At 34.3% G+C, this 11,607-nt stretch overlaps 1 pseudogene; it reads right to left on the bottom strand.

Moving 5' to 3' along the window:
* LOC102895719 overlaps nt 1-11,322 on the bottom strand; it is a 32,303-nt pseudogene extending 20,981 nt beyond the window's left edge.
* Nucleotides 11,323-11,607: the final 285 nt, after the last annotated feature.

Here is an 11,607-nt window from a genome sequence, read left to right as displayed (position 1 = left end):
AATGTAAATTTTTAAATATAATATTTGAAATCATAGTTCCTAGTATACTGAAAATAAGCTGAAGAGCTTCCTTTATAAAGTCTAACATGTAGGCACTAAAATATCTGTTAATCAGAACAAATGTTGATTACTGTCTTAATTATAGAGAGGGTTATAATATTTATAACTGTTACTCACTATGATTTTATTACATGCCAGTCACTAAACATATTTGACCTTGAAAAGTAGGTACTTATACACATATTTTAGAAGAGAACTCTAACACTCAAGGGCACCTAGTTAATTTATGACAGAGAACTGATACCATTTCAGATCTGTTTGATTTCAAAGCCATTTTAATAACTCCAAAATACCATTCTTTGTAGCCCATGCCAGTAGTGAATCAAAACTATTTATCTTCTGGTTTAATTTAAAATTTGTTTACATAATTTTGTTTTCTATTGGCAAGTTGCTCTCCATAAACTCCTATATATTGCCACAAATGCAAAAATAACAGTAACCTTTATTTTAAAAATGGTCCTTTGATCACAGAGGTCCAGGTCTAAAAAGCAAATCTCTAAACTCTTCTGTCTGCTCTGTATGCTGTGCAAACTGATGTGGTTGAAGTAGAAAAGGGGGGGAAAAAGGGCACTTTAAAACCCATTATGTAGGCAGAAGTCAACTCTATGAGGTGGTCCTTCCTGAATAAGAATGTCTAGTGTAGTTGGAGTGTTATTTATATCAGGTATGCTTACATTTCAGGTATAGTCATGTTTCTATTGTCATAATAATGAGAAACAAGGCTGGCATAAGATGCTTTAAACCTCATAGAACCATGACAAGAAATAATGTATGTGACAATCTCCAATCTAGTTGATATCTTTGAATACCTGAGTTATCTATAGAATATTATTTTAAAATTTGAGTTTCTTTCCCCTTACTATTAACAGAATTACTGATGCACAAAAAAGGAAAAAAATATAACCTGTCTTTAATTAGGTAGATAGAAAGATAATCTTTTCTGTTCAGATAGCTGAACTTTCAGTGTTAATTTAGCGGTAGCTATTACTTGACATGTTTTAAAGAAACAAGTTAGTAACATTCTTTTCACACAAGCATTAATATTGAATTGTGTACTTGATAAGCACCATTGCTCATCTTCAATTTACCTTATAAAAAGATTAGTTTGATATAAATGTTAATATTTTTAAGTTTTCAAATAAAGTTAAGCATAGTTAAATGGAGATATGTAAACACAGAAATAAATGAATTAAAATATAAAAATAAAATTATAGAACAGGTTTTTATGTGAACAGCAACATAACAATAATATTTTAAATGTATATTATTTAACTAGAGTAGAATATAAGAGAATAGAAGTTATGCATCAGGTGAAAATCTAAATGAATCTAATATAAAGACTAGTAAAAACTGAATATGATGACTATAGCTAACACTGCTATATGATATATAGAGAAGTTAAGAGAGCAGATCCTAAAAATTCTCATCACAAGGAAAAATTTCTTTTTCTTTTATTTTTATTGTATCTATGAGATAATAGATGTTAACTAAACCTATTGTAATCATTTCACAACACATGTAAATCAAAGCATCAAGCTGCACACCTTAATCTTATACAATGATGTATGTCAATTATTTTGCAATAAAACTGAGGAAAAAAGAAATGAATAATTTATGGAGAGCTGACTTTCCTTTTTATCTCAACATTTAATTTTTAGTTAATTCAGACACTTAGACATACAGTAGTAGCTACACTTGAGAAATTTCCTGACTTATGAAACAAAGCATGTGGGAGTTTAAATTTTCATATATTTTATACAGCTTCAAAAAGATCCTCTCAAATATCTGCATGTGTATGTTTTTTTTAAGGGATAGAGTCATTTAGTGTCTGAAGATTCTAGTAAAATGATAGGCATTTCATTTATGGCTCAATAAAACTCACGCATGAAGTATATCTGTCAATGATCTGGTTAAAATAATTGTTTCCTACACTGGCACAAATACTGGAGTCCATCTCTTTCATATTTTTCTAGAACTTGGCATGGTTTAAGGCAAGGTTTCTCAGCCCCAGCACTGTTGATATTTGGGGCTGGGTATCTCTTTGTTTGAGGGGATGGTTCTGTGCACTGTAGGATGTTTAGCAGCTTCCCTGACCTCTACCCACTAGAAGCCTATAGAACACTCCCCTTCTCAATGTCATGACAATTGAAAGTGTCTGCAGACACTTGCCAAATGTCCCCTGTGGGATATAAGCAACTCCTGGTTGAGAACTACTGGGTTAGGGGTAAGAACTATCTTGTCAAAGTAAAGAAACTGTTTTCTCTGAGTCTCTGATTCTTCACCCTTGAGAGTCATGGACCCATTTGAGAATCTAACTAATTCTCTTCAGAAAAATTCCACATGAAACAACATTTTGCATATTACATCTTGGCGATACAGACTTTTTAGATCATCCATGCTCTTTTGTTTAAAATATTTACTCTGAGCAGTATTTATAAATAACATATTTGAATGAAAACAGAAAACACATTGTGAAAATGAGAAAAATGCATATTCTTTAGGCATCTCGCACATTAAATCCTTTTACAAAACCCCTTGGTACATTAAGGATTCATTTTAAATGTCAATCGAGTCTCTATAGGTAAATAAATTCTGTCTTTCTCACAATACTATGAAAAGTCCATGTCAGGCTGTTTTTTCCCCCCTTGACATTCATATTATGTTAATGTCTAATTTTAGGTATATATTTCCAAAATACCAGAAATCTGAATGTAGCACCTTCAGTGAAAGCAATTTTATAGTTAACTTAGATATGTCCATACAAATAAAGTAAAGAAGAGAGCTATGTTATTTGGGAGATACTTGGGAGATGTCAGTCCTTAAACTACTTAAACTACATCCTTTCCCCCCACCAAGAATGATATTTTAAATCAATACTCATATTTCTAGCTTCTTGTAAAATATTTTTAACTATATCAACTATATTAATTATACCTTCAACAGAAGTGCGTTACAACCAACATGTTTATAATAGAATTAACATTTCCCCAAACTCAACCCAAAACTTTCTTCTTCGGATAATCTTATTTCTACTAATGACAGTTCTATATTTTAAACTTCTGGGTTTCAAATCCCAAAAAAAATTTCACCCACTTTTTCTCACTATCTACCCTTGTTCACTCTGATCACATAGTAGCATGAGTTTTAGATTTTGATCATCTGAGTGTGAATTCAATCTCTGTCATTTGTTGGCATGCAATTTTTGGCAAATTATAAGACACAGCTTTCTGAGACATTCCTTATTTATAAAATACACACAATAGTACCTATATCATCAGCTTGCTCTGAGGATTATCATTTGCAAATTCCTTGAATATTCCATTGCCCAATATCTTAATAATAACATTTATACTTGTAATTAAAACAGGACAAAGAAACAGAAGTAGATTTTTCAGTGGAGATTACCTATCATTACTTATTCATTTTTTGATATTTCTATCATATATAACTATATCTTTCTAATCCAATAACCAATACCCTAGTTTTGACATATGTTAACGATTTATGTAGAAATTTAAAGTTTTATTTTATTCTTAGATGAATTGCAGTTATATCTATTTTTCCCCTTCCTGACATGGATTTAAATTGACTCTTAGAAATGCTTAGAAACCTGGAATGTCTTAGCCATATTTCTCTTAAAACAACTTTCCAGAAATAAATGAAAAAAAAAAAAAACACACCTACTTAACATAAAAATAATTTGTAATATAACATCAGCTACTTTATGAAGAGCTATAACCTTGTTAGATTCATAAAGTTAATGAATTGCTACAATTTGATTTGGATCTTAAATGTGATATTTTGTTAGCTTTTTTCCTTAATGTATTAAATGTCATTCTGATAGAATGATAAATGTGCATATATCTAAAGAAGTTTCAGGTAAATGTGCAAAGAAATAACAGAAAAATTGCTTGGTACAGGGAAATGCATTTTTGTCCTTCATTTAAAAAATGCTTATTTCAGTGGTACTTGATGACACATGGGAATATTAATAGACATGACCCTTTATGTTTTCAATGTGTACTTTCCATCTAAGTCAAGAAAAATTTCAAAGTAGTTATATTTTAGGTATATTAGCTCTAAATAAAATAACTTTTATATCAATATAATTGAGTTGTAAATAGTTCATATCAGAGAAAAAAAGCAAAACTCAGTTTTTTGTGTGATAGCCAGTGAAGGCAGAGTGGAAAAAATGAGAAAAGAGGTGGGCAGGGCCTGGTTATATTGGATTTTGTTAGCCATTGAAACAATCTGGCATTTCATTATGCATGTAGTAAGAGACTACTCAATTTTTTTTTAGCAGTGAACGATTTGATGTACTTTACATTTCAGCAAGATCACCTTACAAAGATCTGGTGGTTGGACTTTTGTGGACAAGAAAGCCAAATACTACTGACATTTCTAGAAAGACAGGGACAAAGAATTGAAAAATTGTATCTCCTTCTACATTCTTAAATTTATGTGTCTGAAAATAAAATAATTTAAATGTCTATAGTCAAGCCATGCATTCTTCATATCATCACATGCTCTATAATTCTCCATACTTTTCTTGCCACCTGGATTCACACATTTACATTATTAGAAGGCTACTGATGCCATCTGAGCTTGCAACTCAGGTAAATATTCAAACCAGTAGAGATCATTCTATTGCTCATAATTTATGTGCATCTAAGCTCCTGGCCTCCTTTAATATATCTTGTTTTATTATTTGGAAAATAATAGATGTATGTGATAAAAAAAAGTCATGTATAAAATTTATACCACAGGAAGTTATAATTTAATAATATTAATATTTTAATAATTTTTCATAATTTATTCCTTCAGCCTCTCTCCAGAAGTATCCACTGTCAGCAGTGTCTTATGCATCTCATAAAAAATGTCTCATGCATATATGCATATATGTAATTATATATGTATAGTCTCTTTATTTTTAAAACAAGTAAAACTATAACAGTCAAATTGTTCTGTTTATTTTTTTATTTTTACTGAGTAATATATACTTCCTGTTCCTATTTAAAATTTTTTTCTTCATGGCACTTACCAGCGCACTGCATTATATGACATACATGATATTTTAGCTTGTTTTTCTGTTTAACGCCTACTTCTCTCTACATTGTACAATCCACAGAGGCAGAGATTTTGTCTCATTCATGGCTGCATCACTAGTGCCCGGAACTTAGTATGAACTCAAATTCTTGCTGAATGTATTAATGAATGAATCACTTATATCTTCCCATGTCAGCCCGTATTCTGGTCATCAGCATGGGGCCTCAGAGGCCAGGGAGGAACACATCAGAGAGACCATTAATAAGATATTTCACCTCTTGTAGGTTTGGTTTTATTCATCAATAAAGTAGAGATGATAATAAAACCTACCTTGAGTGTGGTTTCAAAGAAAGGAACTTGTCTTTGGATTTGAAAATGAATAACAAATGAATGTGAGAAAATGGTTTCCATGTGGTTACTTATCAAATATACTAAGATATTAATATTTTAGGGGCAATTTTCTCATTGGCATAATTTAAGACTATACATTTTTTCCCACCAGAAAAATTTATGCTTTTAACATTTTAAAGTGTTCTGACCTAGACTTTTACATAAAAGTTGGCTCCTATCAGATAGTTCTAGATTTTACTTTTTTATCATTAGATGATTTTTTTAGAAGAAAAGCACTAGGCGATAACAATACAACAAAAAAATACTGCTTTTTGAGCAATTATAGATGGTCATCATGCTAAGTGCTTTCCAAATATTTATTTGATGCTCATAGTTGTGCATTATTATTTCAATTGTACAAATGTAAATAAAACAAACAAATGCACAAAGTTTTTAAGTAGCTTATCCAAAGCCACAGACCTAGCCTAGTAAAGAACTGTAAGGTCTAGTCCTAAATTTGTCATTGACTTGCTGAGGTAAGTTAAGCAATTTAATTTCTGTGTCTGTGTTTCTTTGCCTAGAGAGAGAGAGAGAGAGAGAGAGAGAGAGAGAGAGAGAGAGAGCGCGAGAGAGCACAATGGGGTAGTTATATGTTCCTTTGAAGTTCTAGTATTTACAGATGTAATTGCTGAAAAAACTATTCTAAACCTCATCATGATCCACCCATTTTGCTCTTAATCAATTAGATAATAAACCAGTTCTTCATGTGTGACTGAAATCTGTCTCTATTACATTTAAGCCCATTTCCTTTTATTTGATCCTATTCAGACAAAACAATATTACACTCAAAAACAATAATTAGGCTTCTGGTCAATGTGGTAAATGCTGTGCTCACCTCTTCACACAACCACATCAAAATTACAACTAAACTACAGGACAGCCATAATTGGGAATTGCCTCAAGTCTAGCTGACCAGGAGTCTTACAACTAGAGACATACAGAAGAGGCCACCTTGAGTCCGATAGGAGGGCAGAGATGCGGAATGGGCTGATTCCACACCTGTGTGTGGAGGTTAAAAATCAGAAGGGATATCTCAGCTGCAGAGGTCCCCCTGGAGGAGCAAAGGGTCCCAGCCACACACTGGGTTCACCAGCCCAGGGTTCCAGTGCCAGGAAGGGAAATCCCCACAACTTCTGGCTGTGAAAACCAGGGGAAATTTTGGCTGAGTGAGACAGAGGGCTGAGTGAGTCCGGTGTTTTACTTAAAGGGCCCACGCACAGACTTACCCACTAACGGACTCATTCACTCTAAGCTCCAGCACTGGGACAGCAGCTTGAAAGGCGCCAGGGATACATGGGGAGGAACTGAATGATCTGGCTTCAGGGCGAGGGCTGGAGTGGCAGCTTTCTCCCAGAGAGAAGTGCTGGCAGAATCCATTGTTTCTTTATTGAGCCCTCCTCCCTCCCAGCCTGCAGATACAGGAGGCCACCATATCTGAATCTCCATCAACCTGGCTAACATTGGTCACTCTGCCCAAGTGATTCCCTGAGACCCTGCCCCTCCCAACATACGGGCCCACCCAAGCCACTTCTAGTGGCTTTTCCATAAAAATGTCCTGTCTTGCCTTGTGCTGTGGACCTTTCTAAAATCTCTCAAAGATTCACAAAATCCAAACAAGAAGCATCTGGCCTCGGTGTACCCTGTACCTCATGCTGAGCAACCCCAAGCCGGGCACTAGCAGCAGCTGGTCTTGGTTCCTGGCTTGGCCTCTTAAGGCAACTACAAGCCCAGCACAGGTGGCAGCCATCTGTGGATTGCTTGATGACTCTTGCCAAGTGGCCCCAGGCAGGGCACAGGCTGCAGTTGAACTTGGCCTATGGCAGTGCCCCTTCCAGGAGGCCCCAGGGCCAGTATGCCTGGAGGCCAACTTTAGATCCATCCGGAGCACCACCCAGGGCTACGTCTGAGGACAACACACCCAGAAGGCAGACTGAAAAGGCCCTAGAGCCCTGTAAAAGTGAATCGGGCTCCATAGGATCAGTCCCTCACTGGCTAGTCCTCACAACCAACCAGCCTGAGGGTCAATCCCTCCCATTGATATGCAAACCTCAAACAAGTCTCAACTACAACAAGGATGCATACACAACCCACACAAGTGACACACCTGTAGCACCCAGGTGACCAGGGATACTGTGCCACTGGTCCCCAAAGCACACCTATTACATAAGGCCACTCTACTAAGACCAGGAAATATAGCCACCCTATCTAATACCTGGAAACAGACACAGGGAGGCAGCCAAAATGGAGAGACAATAAAACATACCCCAAATGAAAGAATAGAATAAGCTCCAGAAAAAGAACTCAACAAAATGGAGACAAGCAATCTATCAGATACAGACTTCAAAACACTGATTATAAGGATGCTCAATGAACTTAGCAGAAGAGCAGATGAACTTAGTGAAAACTTTAACAGAGAGATTAGAAAATATAAAAATGGATATGGAAAACATAAGAGAACCAGTCAGAAATGAAGAATATAATAACTGAAATAAAGAATACATTAGAGGGAATCAACAGTAGATTAAATAAAATAGAGGGTTAAATCAGTGATTTAGAAGATAAAGTAGCAGGAAATACCCAATCAGAACAGGAACAAGAAAAAATTTCTAAAAATGAGGATAGTTAAGGGGCCTCTGGGACAATATCAGGTATACCAACAGTTGTATCACAGGGGTATCAGAAAAAGAAGAGAGAGCAAGAATTTGAAAACATATTTCAAGAAATAATGATGGAAAACTTTCTTAACATGTAAAAGGAAATAGACATACAAGCTCAGGAAGCCCAGAGAGTCCCAAAGAAGATGAACCCAAAAAGGCCCACACCAAGACACATCATAATTAAAATGCCAAAGGTTAAAGACAAAGAGAAAATCGTAAAAGCAGCAAAAGAAAAGCAGTTAGTTAACTACAAGGGATCTCCCATAAGACTGGCAGCTGATTTCTCAATGGAAACTTTTCAGGTCAGGAGGGATTGGCACAAAATAGTCAAAGTGATGAAAGCACTTTGACTTCCCAGACAAGAAAAAGTTAGAGTTTATCAGCACTAAACCAGTATTACAAGAAATCTTACAGGGACTTTAAGAAAAATCAGGGGAAAAAAAGATAAAAAATAGGAATAATAAAATGTCAATAACTACATATCTATTAACAATTACTTTAAATGTAAATGAATTAAGTGCTCAACCAAAATATAAGGCGGCCAAATGGATAAGAAAACAAGACCTTTAAATATACTGCCTACAAGAGACTTGCTTCAGATCGAAAGACACACACGGACTGAAAGTAAAAGGTTGAAAAAAGATATTTCATGAAAATGGAAACAAACAAACAAAACCTAGGGTAGTAATACTTATGCCAGACAAAATAGACTTTAAAGCAAAGGCTATAGCAAGAGACAGGGACCCAGTTATCCCGCTTCTGGGTATTTATCTGAAGAAACCCAAAACACTACTTCAAAGGGACATGTGCATTTATATGTGCATTGCAGCATTATTTACAATAGCCAAGATATGGAGGCAACTTGGATGTCCATCAATAGATGAATGGATAAAGAAGTGGTTCATATATACAATGGAATATTACTCAGCCACAAGAAAGAATGAAATCTTGCCATCTGCAACAACACAGATGGACCTAGAGGGTATTGTGCTGAGTGGAGTAAGTCAGACAGAGAAAGACAAATGCCATATGATTTCACTTACATATGGAATCTAAAGAACAAAATAAACAAAACAGAAACAAACTCATAGATATAGAGAACATTTGGTGGTTGCCAGATGGGAGGGGGTTATGGGGGTAAGTACAAATTAGTGATTACAAAATAATCATGGGGATATAAAATATAGCACAAGGAATATAGTCAATATTGTAATAACTACATATGATGTTATATGGGTACTAGATTTATGGGGGTGATCACTTCGTAAGTTACATAATGCCTAATCACCATGTTGTACACGTGAAACTAATGTAATATTGTATGACAACTGTACTTGAAAATAAAATTATTAAAAGAAAAAATAATTCATTCTTTTTATTCCATTTTCTGAGCAAGCAGAACTTTATTTAGCCTTTTAACACAACTAGATTTCTCCTCAGTATTTTTAAAAATCCTTTGGCATATACTTAATTTCTTCATATTCTTTATTAAAATACAGACTCAAATTAAACCTAATACTCCAGAGTTTTAGCTGGGGAACTAAAGCCAAGTAAGTTTATGAAGGAAGAATGGTTTCTTAATGCTTTAATATTGTATTTTTGACACATTCCAGAACCATATGAATTTTATTATTATATTGCTTATATAGTTTAGAGGTGATTTTTTTGTTATTTTTATTTTTAAATATTTTTAGTACTTATATCTATTTATTTTTCTTTTGATATCTTATTTTGATTTATGAATATCTCTTTGTATTTAATTCATTCAGTTTTATTCATTTGTGAACAAGTTTTTCCTCTAATTGTTTAAGTACATTTTATTCTAACAATGAAAATGCAAAAAAGAAATTAGATAATTATATTTGATTTCCTTTATATCGTTATTTAATATAGTCATTGAACAAAATTGTCTTTTGGGATAAAGTCTTCTCATCCACAAATCAGTTATTTCTTCACCCCAAATTATTGTCAGACTCTCAACAGGTGGTCTCTTGGTGTGGCTTGCCCCTACTGTTTTGCTTTCTTAAAAGTGGTAGAGGGGATACCAGACTTTTTTATCTATTCATTTCAGTTTTCCCACCTAGATTATTTTTTTACATATTATTTTCAGTTAGAAATTGGAAAACAAAATTTCTTCTTCATTTATTCATGAGCAATGAGTTGCAAAGCGTTGAAGTTTCTTTATAATTCCCTCAATTGCAGAGAAAATACCATGACGTAAAAGCTCAGTGCACAATACTGATATGATATATCCTGTTCTAAAACTAATCAGTTATGGAGACACCAGAGAGGAGTGATCAAAAAGATCTCATCATAAAAGGTATATTAAAAGAAATGAGTTTGTAATTTAAAAGAGAAAATTAATAAAATGTTATCTCCCAATATTATAAGTAGGATTTAAAAAGTTACAATGTTTGTAATTGAGCAGGCCTACAAATGATCACTAATCTCATGAATGAGCTTTGTTTGCATCACTAAAATGCTGAAAGCGAGTCTGTAACACCAAGTAGAAGAACTTTTAAATCGGTGTAGATGGATAGCTTGGACTAGATGACCTATACAATTCTATATATATTTATGTCACAGGTGTGCTACTCTGTAGAACATTGGATTTGGTGGAACCATATAAAAGTGATTACTTTTTTTTTCCATTTTTGACCAACGTTAATGATGCATAGTTCCACCTAATATAGTAGGATTCACTATTAAATTCTTAATGTCCTAAATGTAGCATATTTATGGCTTTGACCTTAAGGGAATTTTATTTGCTATCAAACAGTCTCTGGACTAGTCTCTCAATCTTTCTTTGTACTGTCCACCTGTATACTTCATTCATTTTTGTCATTCTGAGGCCTACTTTAACTGGACATAAGCTGCTCTTTTCAATTCAAGTCTGCAACTATTTACTATGTTTTAATATATGAAAAAAAAAATCTGCTTTGGCCTCTTCTGATAAGAAAAGATGCTGGCATAGAACCTGGAAGTGTTTGATGTATCTCAGATGATGAGATTCTGTTGTTCTGATTCTCAGGAAACTTTTCTCCTTCCCATGCTGCTTCCCCTTTGTTTCCTTATGACAGCTGTGCAGATCTTACCTGTGGTCACATTTGTTGTCACTTCTCTTTTGGTTCCAGAGATCATTAGCTCTTTGAGGCAGAGATAATGCCATTGTCTTATTTTTATCTCTCTCAGTACCTGTTACAGAACGGGTATTCAATAAAAAGGTCATGCAGTGAATGCAAAGAACAACTCTGATACTCTCCGTGTTGCCACCAGGAGGAGATATTTGGGCATGACAGTGAGGTCTCTATAGTAGGTGTGTCTTAAGTTAGACATAAAATCTTAGCTGAGGATGCGTGTTAAAATAATTTAAAGAAGTGTTCCCAGGGATGTCCTGCAAAGGACAGTGGAAGGCAAGAAGAGTTCAATTTCCGGTGAAAGTCTCAGATGATAG

Source organism: Pteropus alecto, unplaced genomic scaffold, assembly GCF_000325575.1.
Source record: "Pteropus alecto unplaced genomic scaffold, ASM32557v1 scaffold301, whole genome shotgun sequence".
Taxonomy (NCBI): domain Eukaryota; kingdom Metazoa; phylum Chordata; class Mammalia; order Chiroptera; family Pteropodidae; genus Pteropus; species Pteropus alecto.
This window is presented reverse-complemented; position numbering and strand designations above follow the sequence as displayed.